The sequence below is a fragment of the Rattus norvegicus genome, chromosome 18 (genome assembly GCF_036323735.1).
Source record: "Rattus norvegicus strain BN/NHsdMcwi chromosome 18, GRCr8, whole genome shotgun sequence".
Taxonomy (NCBI): Eukaryota; Metazoa; Chordata; class Mammalia; order Rodentia; family Muridae; genus Rattus; species Rattus norvegicus.
In genome coordinates, this window is record NC_086036.1 from 65,392,058 (window position 1) to 65,405,049 (window position 12,992).

The following is a 12,992-nucleotide window of genomic DNA, read 5'->3' on the forward strand; positions in this document are numbered from 1 at the left end:
GTTCCCCGGTATGCCCCGGTACTGTTTGCAAACTGGCCAGATCGGTGAACGAGGGTCTATCGAGGGTCTATCGAAAGAGTTTATCTGCAGTTAAGAACTTAACAATCTCTCACCAAAGAAATGCAAAAGTGCAGCCGAATTTCAGATGCTGGGGTTGGGTGGCATTGCTCTAAATTATAGTCTTCCTGGGGTTATATGGTGTTGTGTGAAAAGAGGGTGGGTCCGAGGGATAAAATTGCCTGTGAAAATATGATTTGTTGTCCCTTTTTGTTTCTGGATTGTTTTTGGCTGGAAGTCAAGGCCAGCAGGCTAACAGCAAAGCCGTCGTCACAAGGGAAGCATGCATGAGTTAGGAAAAGAGGAGCACTTTAATTTAATAATAAAATGCCAGTGTAACACAAAGGGATAGCGTGTGTGTGTGTGTGTGTGTGTGTGTACGTGCACGCGTGTACATGCCTACATGCGTGTGTCTGTGCCCTCTGCACTTGTGTCCTTTTAACTCTAGAGAAGAGCCAGTTTTGGAAAATGCTATCTATAGGGTAACCTGGAAGCTTTACATTTTATAAACATTTTTCTTTGAATTTTAGCCTCATTACCAGTCATAATTAAAATACATATTTTAATGTGTACTTTAAAAGGAGAGGGCCAGTTTATTAATTTCCAAAGCCCTCTCTGAGATTTACTAATGCTCTTCAGTGCTCAAAGTCTTGTACTGTTTTTTCCTCACCCAAGCAAGGCAGACATTCAGGGTTTTTTTGTTTTTGTTTTTGTTTTTTTTTTTTTTTGTTGTTGTTGTTGTTTTGTGCAGAAAAGGGATGCCTCATCTTCTTGCTTTCCTGCTTTTTTTTTTTAAATGATGTGGGGAAAAAATCCACTTGGGATTTAAAACAAAAAAATAAAAGCAACCCGTTTATTCTATCCCTAAAAACACGTAAGCCCACATGTGCCTCAGTAATGTAACTGGGCACTGAAGGAAGTTTTCCTTCCAGGAGCACCCGTTGATCATGAAGGTAGAATTCTGGAGGATTGGTTCTGGAAGGGTTTTCTTTCCCCTCCCCGCCGTATATATTTGCATTTTAAAAGTTGACTCCTCTGGTCCAGTTGCCAATTCAGTCATCTCCCAGCATCTAAAAGATTCGTGGCGATGAGCTGCACAGCTCTTGGTTGAGAAGTCTTCCAGGAGGGCAGCCCATGGCAGTTTGTGTGGAAAGAATTCTGCAGGGAAGAAATTTACAGCCATTCTGGTGCAACGGGAACATCTTTGGAATGTGAGTGCACGTGTTCGGGGCAGATAGCCTGGGCAACCAGCCCTTACAGCGCTGGGTCTCTGGTGTATAGCTCTCAGTTCCTGCAGAAAAGCCGGTTCCTGTGGGTCTGGTTTCTGAGGGTCAAGGCAGAGGTCGCCAGAGTTTTGGGGAGAAGAAAGTTAACAACATCCTTCCTCTTTGCAGATGGTCATGGCACAGGTCTCTATTTTTCGCTGGGCCCCTTTTGCTGGTCATCGAGAGAGTAGGCTTCCTAGACCCTGCATCCTTTCTTGCTAACAGAAATTGGCATAATTCCTCACAGACACAGAGATTTCCTCTGCTGAGTAAGCCTGAGGCCCCTGAACTTGGGAAAGCATCATCCAGACCGTGGGAGTCAGTGTGTGTACAGAGCGCAGTCCCTTCTCCCTCCGTGTTTTTGTTTTTGTTTTTTTTGGGGGGGGGTTGTTTGTTTGTTTGTTTGGGTTTTTTTTTTCCAGGGGAATACTTCCTTCGGTGAAACTGAACTTTTTTTTTTCAAGCACAAGGTGAGGAGTGGAGTCGGACATGGGGGGAATTGAGGTGGTCGACTGGAGTGTGTGAGGGCTGAAATTCGGGGGGCCTTCACTAGTTGCTCTTCAGGAAAATGCTTTTCTATCCCAGGGCCGTTGCTTTTCTTGAGAGATCTTCAGAATCTTGCTGGGGAGTGTGGCGCTGACTCCTTCTTAGTTCTGCCTCAGGCTTGCGAGCCTTGCGAGAAATGGCTATCTGTGCCTGCGCGCTCAGCTAGGTCTTAGCTGTTGTCCACCCATATACAGTGCGATGCTCAAGGGTGTCCCCTGGGGAATGTTGAGAATTCCCTGTGTGGGGAAATAGGGCTTGAAGATAAGAGTGTGTACATAGTCTGGATTTCAGCTTTCTGTGGAATTCGAGCAAAGAGCAGGGCGAAGTTTGTTCTCTCAGGGAGTCGGTTTCTCTGGCGCTGCATTGTTCTTTGAACCCTTGTCTACTACTTGTGCTAAACAAACCCCAAAGAAAGCCAGAATCCCGGTGTCGGTGTCTTGGGCTTGGAGTCTTAGTAGCGGATCACAGCTGAAATGATTCCCCGCTGTGTAACAAGGTGAGTCTCAGTCTGTCTGTCTGTCTGTTTCTCTCTCTCTCTCTCTCTCTCTCTCTCTCTCTCTCTCTCTCTCTCTCTCTCTCTCTCTCAGGAAGGGGAGCTTTTGTTTCCTTCATTCGCCAGCTAGTGAGTCCCTGGACAGAAAACCTTTACATGGGGTAGTCCCAGGAGCTGCAAAGCTGCCTTTTCATATGATAACAATGTAAGCCTGTGAACCCAAAGGGATGGGCAGCTTTCTAGGACCTTCTAGTCTTAACGGCTTTTTGCTCTTCCTACATAAGCAACAGGTAGTGAGGGAAGGGCTGCCTGGCAATTTATCATCCTGAGATATACAGGGTTACAAAAACACATCACTTGAATACATAAGCAGTGTGTGTGTGTGTGTGTGTGTCCTTAAGCAGTTGGTGTGTTTCTCTTATAGATTCAGTGTTAATAGTGATAGATATGGTTTTCTAAAAATTGATATTTTAGCAGGAAAATAAAAAGCCATCATGTTCTTTATTGCGAATTCCTTTGGATTCATTAAAAATGAGAAATAACATAAATAAATGCACTAATATGCTTCCATACGAAGTTTTCAGAAATACATATATTGACCTTTTTTGCGACTTTGGAAATTTGTGTAGACAAAGGTGGCTTTTCTAAGCTCTCTCACGAAATAGAGAGAAAATGATTTACATTAAATTGAGATACAGAAGTCACACCCGGGCTTTAAACTTCCCTGCCAAATCACAGCCTCATATTACTTTTACTGGCAGAGCAAATAAAATTTATAATGGAAAGTTTGACAGAAACACACATGAGCGAAAACAAACTTTTCACCACTTAGCCCAACCCCAGTCCTGGAAGAGTCTGCTCCTGACTCCTAACCGATAATATCGCGACCAACAGAAGGAGGGTAAAAAAAAGGTCACTCACTCTCCGTGTCTCTCTTTTTTTCCTGTGTTGAATAAGATGCTTAACGATTTGCAGACTTTAAGATTTTGTCAAATTCTACCAGTTTTGTATGCAAGGTGAGGTCACCAGAATTGGTAAGCTTGAGTATAGGAGGGGTGTGTGCATTCGTGTGAGTGTGTGTGTGTGTGTGTGTGTGTGTGTGTGTGTGTGTGTGTGTGTGTGTGTGTGTGTGTATGTGTAGGTAGGTAGCGGGGAGCGAGCTGGGAAGCCGAGTGCTAAGTCCAGTCAAATTAGTATTTTAGGAGTTGTCTTGGCTTAAGCTGCTCCAGGGATTCCCCAGTGACTCACTGTGCAGCCAAGTTTGACCCTGTCAGAGAATGTTCTGTAGAAAACTGATACGTTTTCAAAACGTGGCATTCCTCCTGACCTTGAAGAAGCTTTTAGACTTCTTGCCTTAATTAGAGTGTTCAAGGCATGGAGAATCTATATTACATCTGACCTCCATTCCAAAAGCAGCGAAAATTAGTGATAATGTTGAAATCTGTTGGCATTCCTGCATTGACCAGCCAAACGCATGACTCCTTCCCTCTGGTGAAGTAGTCGAGGTCCACAATATACTCAGCTACCCGTGCTCCATTTGAGCAGCTCCTGACCTAGGACTGCCCTGATAGTTTTTGGATGTGTCCATATCAAAACTGACGCTGAGAGTCTCGTTAAATTTCAGAAGCTCGAAAACTGTGGAGGAAAGCAATCATGTCTTTGTGTAACTTAGTTTGTAATTCATTAAAACTGAACATGACTCTGAAGTGAATTGTACATTTAAGAATGGAGGGTCTTCCAATTATTTGATGGGGGGGGTATACAAACATTACAGCTGATGTGATTGTAAAACTTGGATTTTTTTTTATTAAGGGGTTTTGGTTTTTCCCCTCTCCCTAAAGTGAAAATAGAAAAAAGAAAAGAAAATAGATGTAAGTTAAAAAGATACATAACTCCTTTAGTGTGTGGTGGAAATGGCCACTCAGACCCTGTGGAGCAGAAACCCATATTGCTTTTTAATGGCCGGCGGTGTTTGAATGCGTGTTCTTGGTTCAGCCTGAATCATCTGTGCCATTCCTAAGAGTGACTCCTAAGCAGGCTGCTGTCCTACCGCAGCCCTCTGCTTTCTCCTTGTGACTTTTCTGCTAATTTGCTGTTATTTACATTCAATGAATAGTGGCTACCACATGGGGTCTGGAAACCGCTGGAGAGCAAAGGCCTTGTCTGCTTTATCTTGCCTTGTGTATCAGGAGCCTGGCAGGTTAGAACCAGAAGACCTCACGTTTGTTTTCTCAGCATCACTGTTGGCAAACACTGTGGGGGGGGGGGATGGGGGGGGGGTTTGAACAGCACTGCTTGACCGGTGTAGTGGGCATCTTTTTCTGTACCTATAATAGTTAGGAAATGGCATACAGCCTTTTCTTCTAAGCCAAAATGCTAACACGGATCCTGTCATTTTTCTGGAGAGGCACTGCAAGGTTCTTTGGGTAACCTGTGCTTCATTGACTTACTGATGGTTTATTACTATTTTTTAATTTCCGCCATTTCTCTTACATGTATTCCTGACCTTCCTCTGTCAGGGAGGTGATTGGAAAGGCTTTTGTTTCTGGTGGGAATGTTAGTGGAATCGAAGATCGAAATCCTGGTGCGATCATTTGGCTCCGCCCGAGTGAATAGCGGGCCAGGATGTTTGTAACCTGGATGGCTCCGGACATTTTGGGGTCTGACTTTGATGTCATGACTGTCAGTGATTGCCCATTTATTCGGGGAGTTCTAATAGGTGTAACCGCTCTCAGAAGATACCCAAGTCTTATCAAAGTCAGAGAACGAATCTTTTTTTTTTTTTTTCATTGTGCTAATCAGAATCCATTGCTGACCGTCTAGGGATATGTTGGGTACTGAGGAGAAATAGAAAAAGAACCCTTTTCTCCTCACTGACTTCTTCCTGTTGGGTGTTAAGGAGGGATCAAGGATTCCTGCTCACTTCCATGTTCTTCCACGTGTACAGGCATGCATGCATGATGCATGTTCATGTATGTATAATGATCTACCATCCACCTGTCTGCTATTTCTCCCTGTCTGTTATTTGTCTGTCCACCATCTACCCATCTATGGATGCTTGCCTAGAATTGTGTCAAACTCCCAGGCTCACCCCCCCGCCCCCGTCAGCCTGAGCAGCTAGGAGTACAGACGTGGAGTGCAGACACCCCTTTTGTCTTTATTTTGTATCTTACATAGCGAACGTTTTTAAGAACCCAGGAAATATGAAACTAACCAAACGGAATGCCACCCAGACACAACAGAAATAGACGTTATTATTTATTATTTTTTTGTGAACATCGTCCCTGTAACATATATTTTTAGAAAACCCTTTCGAAGTGCCAGATCTAAGATTCCTCCTCTAGCTCTTTCGGGATACGTCTCTTCGAACTAGAGCAAATGTCTGTCTTAAACTAAAATATCGTTACAGCTCCTAAAGATGTTATTGATTGTTTCCTCCTCCTGAGTTCATATTTAAATCGTTTCGGCCATCTCCATGAAAATGCGCCCATTGGCTTTGTAAAAAATGTCGCATTAATATGTGATGTTTGGTTTTGTACCTCTTTATCATCTCTTACATATTAGAGCAATCCCTCTTTTTATTGTTTGTTTGGTTGGTTGACTGGCTGATGGCTGCCTCAGGGAGACCAGGTTCTTGCCTTATAGACTATCCCCTTTTCTAGAGGTGTGGGTTTGTTTCCATGTGATGATGTCTAAGTTCCTTCCTCCCTTGTTTGTCTGTACGCTGAAAATCACATCCTAAACCTTTGCTGAGATTCAGGCTGGGTGTTTCTGCCTGAAGATTTTGGGATGACGAGGAGTACTTTACCGTCATCCCACCAGGACCCTGGACTCATGGCAGTGCTCACTGGATCATCTAGTTACCTGACACTTCCTAGACCAGCTTGTTATAAAGAAAGCTTTCCTGCCTTGCAAACAGACCCTCTGGTAGTAGCTAATTACGCTTTTCCCCCGCATGCTATCCTCTGGGCGGCTTTAGCGCGTGTGGATGGAACCAGTCCTAATCAGTGGGTTTCAAGTGGCATTTAGTTTAGTGAATCAGTTCGCTTTTGTGTGTGTGGCGAATACACCTGATCACTCTCTTATAGGTAGGTGCCTGTGTGGAGGCCAGAGGTCAACTTCTGGTATGTTCCTCTCTCTCCCTCTTTGTCTTGGAGCTAGGGTCTCTTGCTAACCCTGGAGCCCACTGTTTCTGTTATGCTAGCTGGCCGGTGAGCTCCCAAGATCAGTCTGTCTCCACATTTGCCTATGACTAGAGTTATCAGTGTGCTCTGCCATACCCCGGTGTGTGTGTGTGCGTGCGTGTCTGTAGTATGTATAGTGTGTAGTGTGTGTGGTGTATAGTAGATAGTGTGTGTATAGTATGTGTAGTATGTGTGAAGTGTGTATCGTGTATAGTGTGTGTGTAGTGTATATGTGTCTATAGTGTGTATAGTGTGTAGTATGTAGTAGAGTATGTATAATTTGTAGTATGTAATGTTTGTGTGTTTATATAGTACATATTCTGCACTGTGTGTAAAGTATGTATAGTGTGTAGTGTGTGTGTATAGTATGAATAGTATGTAGTGTGTGTGTGTGTGTGTGTGTGTGTGTGTGTGTGTGTAGTGTGAGGTATCCAAACTCAAGTTCTTGTGCTTGTGTAGCCAGTCTTTTACCTATAGAGCCACCATGCTACATGTCTGACTAACATCCCTCCCTACGGAAGAGCTTTCTTTCATTGATCTTTGTTTGTTTTTTTCACGTCACCACTTTTAATGTTCCCTGCTGATAATCGTGCGAGGTCAAAGGTCCTTAGTTTAGATATGCTCTTTGGCGTTGGGCTATTGGCTGGAGCGAAGCATCTTTTCAGTCTCCTTTAGTCTATTGGAAAGAGAGACAGTTATGGCCCACGAGCTGATCAGAAAAGCTCTACCCGCAGGAAGCAGGAGTAACCAGAAGTATACATCTTTGCAAGAGGAACTCCAGTATTTAGTCTCTAGCTGAAATCTGGGGCTTTAAAAACACGTTTGTTTCCATAACTATAAGATCCCCCTGGCTTGTAAGCCCTCCTTTCTCTGAAGTCTTGTCTCGCTCTTCCGTTAATGGGTCATTGCTACCAGATGCCCCAGAGTTGACCCCCAGTGACTGACCCACTCACTCTTGTAGGTTGCTATATTCTAGGCTCTGTTCTGGAGACTCGGCAAGATACTGAGAGGAACCCCACCCTGATCAATCCAGATGTGGTTGAAGAATTAAGTCGAACCGTGTACATTAATGTAAGACTGTTTAGGTCTAGACTGAATGTTGGGAACTAACATAACGTGCCAATATAAACCTCTGGGGTGACTATTAATCACCCCATTCAATGGCCTAAGAAATAGGACCCAAGGAAATGAAACGGGTGCATTCTGAGTCACTCTAAGTGTCAGAGACAGGTTTCTCACTCTAACGTGTCTGGCTTCAAAAACAGAAGTCTTGTTCCCTGCTACCCCAGGCTATGACTGGGGCTCTAAGTTCCCTGGTCTGCATTAGCTCTTATCTAGGAAAAATGCCTCTCAATGGGTTTCATGTCCCTACAAAGTCTTGATTAGCACACTGCTCATAAAAACACTTTTTCATGCAGATCTGTTCAGATTGGCTGCGTAGACTAGGGTATATCCTGCCGTTCCCAACCGCCCTGTAGTGAAAAAAGTATATTGTATGAATAATCTATTTAGTAACATCCTCAGTCTTAGCATGTGCAATTTCCTCACAGTCAACAAGGATTTCCTGTGAAAAGGCTGGGGTAGGATATGCCAGTTCGCATGTTAGCAACTGCATGGGCACTTCCTGTAAAATGTACAGATTCTACGTTGGCCTTGGTTTTCAGAACGAGGGTCTGGCAGAATGAGCTTTGCCATGGCAAATTTGGATTCACAGAAAATCACATGATTGTTCCCAAAACACTAGAACAGTGAAAGGTAAAATCCCTAAACAATAGCGTTAGTGAATCGGACCCAGGAGTTTTAAGACAATGACATTTAGCCTACTTGCATAGTATTTTCAATAACAAGATACAAGTTAAGGATATAGGGCAGTTCAGGGTGAGCACATACACAAAGCAATCAAATGTGCTTTGAGATATATATATGACTACTACATATATATATATATATATATATATATATATATATATATATATATCTGGAGCTCACTGTTTCTGTTATGCTAGTTGGCCAGTGAGCTCCCAAGATCAGCCTGTCTCCACATTCACCCATGACTAGCGTTACCAGTATATTCTGCAAATTATTAGACAGTAGGACTATAATTGTTCATTGTATTATATCGTGAACAGAGAAAGAAACCCTTTAGAAAGATACTAAATTTGCTGTGGGGCCTTCCTTATCTCAGTAATGTGCCTAGAATTGACATGCTCCCTCTTTGGACACTTTTTCCTTCATTTCTTACTTGTAGGTCTGGTTCTGTGGGCTCATCAGTACTCTAAAGGGAGACTGAAATGCAGCCTTCTCGTCACAGTGGGCTATGGGCGATGTATTGGATGTAGATCATGGCGGCCCAGGACCCCAGCAGGAAGAGCTGTTCGACTGTATTTTCTTCCATATTGCTGCATTTTTTTTTCAGAGCGTGGCACTGATTTGTGTCAGACTGTCCTTGTATTTAATAAAGGGAGAAGTCACATTTTGGTGGGACTGAGACTTTAGGCTGGCACCCCACCAGATCTCCTTGAATGGGATCTGTTCTCAGTCATGGTATCCAGTGAAACTCCCCTGTAGGCAGGATTTCTGCTGCCCTCTCTACTCAAAAGACTCCTTTTAGTAAAAGGATTCTTGTGACTTGAATAAAATATACCCTCTTATTTTTCAGCCCACCACAGAGTCATGCTTCTGTGCATTTGGGACAACAGAGAGTCAATGTTTACAGTATAACTAAGGAGTAACGGCAGCGATGTTTTCCACCAGTGACCATCCCCAGAGTGCAATAGGCACAGGGGTCTTTGTATGGTGGGGTTTGACTGCGCATGCATGCAAAATAACCCAAGCTTATTTGCACCAGTGTAATGAACAGCAGGCCACTGAATCCTTTCAGTTTTATTGGTATTGTATACAGTAAGTTATTAAATTTCATCTTTGTAATACACCTGCAGGAAAAGAACCAAACATTGCTGTACTTGAAGAACACGGGGTACGTGGTATGAGGCCCATCCCTACCTCATAGCCCTCACAGCTGCTTTCAGATTGCAGGATCCATTGTCTATATTCCCTCGAGCCCACCTCTAATAATCGAGACACATCTGCCATAGCTGCATTATAGGCATATGTAGTTTTATTGAAAACTATACCTGTAAAAAATTAAATAACTCCTACCTCAATTAAATTGGCAAGCTACCTTTTGTAAAGATCATATTGCAGGGCCCCAGAGACCCGGGGAGCTTATTCTATACTTCTATTACAAATCACCATGTATGTTATTTCTACTTAGCCGAGTATCTGTTATTTCTCAGGCTTTGATGATAAGGTACTTTGATCGCCTCTCGTTTTTCTGTCTAACTTTCCTTCTCATCGCAACATACGAAACAACAATCAAAAGCTTGGAGCATGGAAAAACATAGTGGGGATTTTCCTGCTATGAGTACAGGCTGAGCAAAGGCACAAGAGAAGGCTACCATGTCCCTTTTTAAGTGACCTTTTGAGATCCCACTTGTCACTCACCTTTGGGAATGGCTGAGACTATCTATAGCAGTGCCCCTTAACCTTCCTAATGATGCCACCTTTAATGGGGTTCCTCGTATTGTGGTGACCCCCAACCATAAAATGAGCTTCTGTGCTACTTTATTGCTATAATTTTGTTTTTGTTTTTACTTGTTTGTTGTTTGTTTTTGTTTTGTGTGAGACTGTGTCGCCTTGGCTATCTCAGACTCACTTTGTAGGCCAGACTGACCTTGAACTCACAGAGATCTGCCTGCCTCTGCCTGGCTTGTTAGCAATCTTAATGTAAATTTCTTTGTTTTTCTATGGTGACCTGTGTAAAAAGGTCTTTGACACCCACAGGGCTAGAAACCCACAGATTGAGAATCACTGGTGTACATGCTTTCCTGAGATCTGTGAAGTCTTCATCACATAACAAGGTGCTCAGTGGGTTAGTGATCTAATAAGCATAAGCAGATGGCTTTGGTCTCTCTCCTTAACACTTTCACTTTGTAGAGTTTAGTGGACTAATAACAAATGTCTTCAATTTGATTTCTATACAAAAGAGGAACATTTGGTGACGTTTTCCTTTGGCAGTGTGGCTGCTCGTAGGTTCTTCATGTCTTAAGTGAATGGCCACCATCCCAATATCCATAGGGGCAGGACTGATTAGGGTAAAGTAAAAATAAGAAAGGACAGTGTGTTTCGAGGGAAATCTGATTCAAGACTTAGGGAAGTGGGAGAGGAGTGGCCGAGGTCTACATATGATAAAGATGCGTAGCATGTGGGCGTCATGTTTTCAAAGAATAATAAAAAACCAACCAAACCATATTCAGTGTGTGACCAGTAATTGGTACTCTTGTCATCAGAGGGTACAGTCTGTGCCTTGCTTGCTTCCTTTGTTATCTAGTTTCATAACATTTTTCTAACTGTCTCAGAGAAGTGTAGAATATTTTAGAGTAAATTTTGTTCAGTTATTGTGATATATTGCATAAGAATAGTGATTCATAAACCACATATCTTACTTTTGCCTACGGATCACTTAATGTAGGTGGGCTGCCTCTCTAGATCTTTGTGTAGCGGATCTTGCCAATATTATGGCGAGTTAATCAAAAAGAAAGTTTAATCAAGAAGAAAGTTCACAACTTGTCTCAAATTATCACAGAAAACAGAATGCAATAACAATATACAAATAATACAGAAGGAATGTCAAGATGGGTAACATGTTCAGTCTTACGGTTTTGTAGCAAAACCTTTGTGTTCCTTCAAAGGATTGTAAGGGAGCAGACTGTTCAAACCTGAGCATAAGCTTAGGTAATAGATTCTTGTGTCCAGAGAGACACAAGAGTGGATGGTTCTCAAGAGCCATATGACAGAGGACAGAAAATCAAATATTGATAACCAGCCCTGGCTAAGGACGTTGAACATTTAAATAATTTTCCCCTGTGGTAAGATTGGTTTAAAACAGCCTTCATTTGGTTCCACTTGGGATTACCCGATACTATGTGATTTTTTTTTGCAATCTTCATTTTCTTAGTATATTTTTTTGCCCTGTCCATGGTTCCCAGGAACACAAAATTTTTTGGAATAAAAAGGGGCCACTGCTTGTACTTGGCACCTAAAGCGTCCTAGTATAAGAATCCAACGTCAAGATGTAAGAACCATTAAGAAGTCTTCCACCCCGAGTGAAAATGCATTACAAATTCTAAGCAAGCTTTTCAGACACAGTTGATAAGCTCTGTGGGCAGTATGACTTAAGTCAGGTCACAGCACTCTTTGAAGCACTAAGCACTGAGTATTGTACCCAGGACTGAGATGTCCTCCTATAAAAATGTCTATCATCAGTTCTTTTGAGCTGTGAAGTCTGCCCTGCTAAGCACTGTAGCTCAGACCTGTCATGTGCAGGCAGAGTATGTGGCACGACATCACTGGTGTTAAAGATTTGCTACGGACAGTGACATGTGGCAAAGTGGAATGTCAGCAGCTGCCACCCCTTATGAGATTGTCCCTCAAGGAGTTTTGGCATCAGTGCCATTTAACTGTCTTGGCCAAGAACTAACTGATGTAGACCTGTTCTTTCATGGGTCTCTACCAGATACCACGTAAATATTGTCTGAATTTGTTTTCAGGGCCGAGACTTAGATCTCTTTTGACAATGGAATCAATATAGCCGTTGGGAAGAAGTTCTGTATCTTGAGCAAAAATTATTTTATTATTTATTTTTGGAAAACTTGTGTTATACTTTAGCAGGTAGCATACACATATTCTAGTTCTTTTTTTTTAATATTTTATTTAATGTATATGAGTACACTGTAGCTGTCTTCAGATACACCAGAAGAGAGCATCAGATCCCATTACAGATGGTTGTGAGCCACCATGTGGTTGCTGGGATTTGAACTCAGGACCTCTGGAAGAGCAGTCAGTGCTCTTAACCGCTGAGCCATCTCTCCAGCCCCATGTTCTAGTTCTTAAACTCTAGACTCCACCTTCATGACAAAGCCAACTCTCATCTCACCGTGTCCTAGCTACTCTCTGAAAACTCATAGCTTGTTTCTCAGAAGTGAATGGATGTCAAGGCTGGAGGCTCCTGGAGTTCCATTCAGACATTTTTGCCTTGTCACATGATACAAATACTCTTATTTTTGCTATAGATGGTCTCAGGTACACTGTGATAAAGAATCTCAGCTATCAATCAAAACTTGCTGGGCCACTGAGTAATTAGATGCTCCAGTAAACTTCCACGTTTGAAACCTTCCGTCCTGAATATTTAGGATGGCGTGTTTGCGTGTACAGTCTAGTCACTCACTGTGGTGCTCTAGCATGAAGAACTTCTCAAATTAATGTTTGGTACCTTGATTTGGATTTCTTTTGATAAAGTGAAGGCGTAATTTGGCACCTTCAGACATAGTAGCATAAAAGTAGCTAATTCACTGAGGTATTAAATTTGAATACCACTGGTACCTTTTG

The 12,992-nt window shown here is 42.6% G+C and overlaps 1 protein-coding gene across 29 annotated transcripts in view; it reads left to right on the forward strand.

Annotated features, from left to right (window-relative positions):
- The window catches only part of Tcf4 (transcription factor 4), a 346,347-nt gene that overhangs the window by 175,218 nt on the left and 158,137 nt on the right, over nt 1-12,992 (forward strand). For 2 of the 29 annotated variants that reach the window (XM_039097184.2, XM_039097185.2), the window contains exon 1: nt 1,094-1,268. The exons of 25 other annotated variants lie outside the window; for them this stretch is intronic. The gene's annotated coding sequence lies outside the window, so the exon portion shown is untranslated. Of the gene's footprint in view, nt 1-1,087; nt 1,269-1,374; nt 1,793-12,992 lie in introns of those variants that run through there. 2 more of the 29 variants (XM_063277628.1, XM_063277629.1) reach the window with 2 other exon arrangements.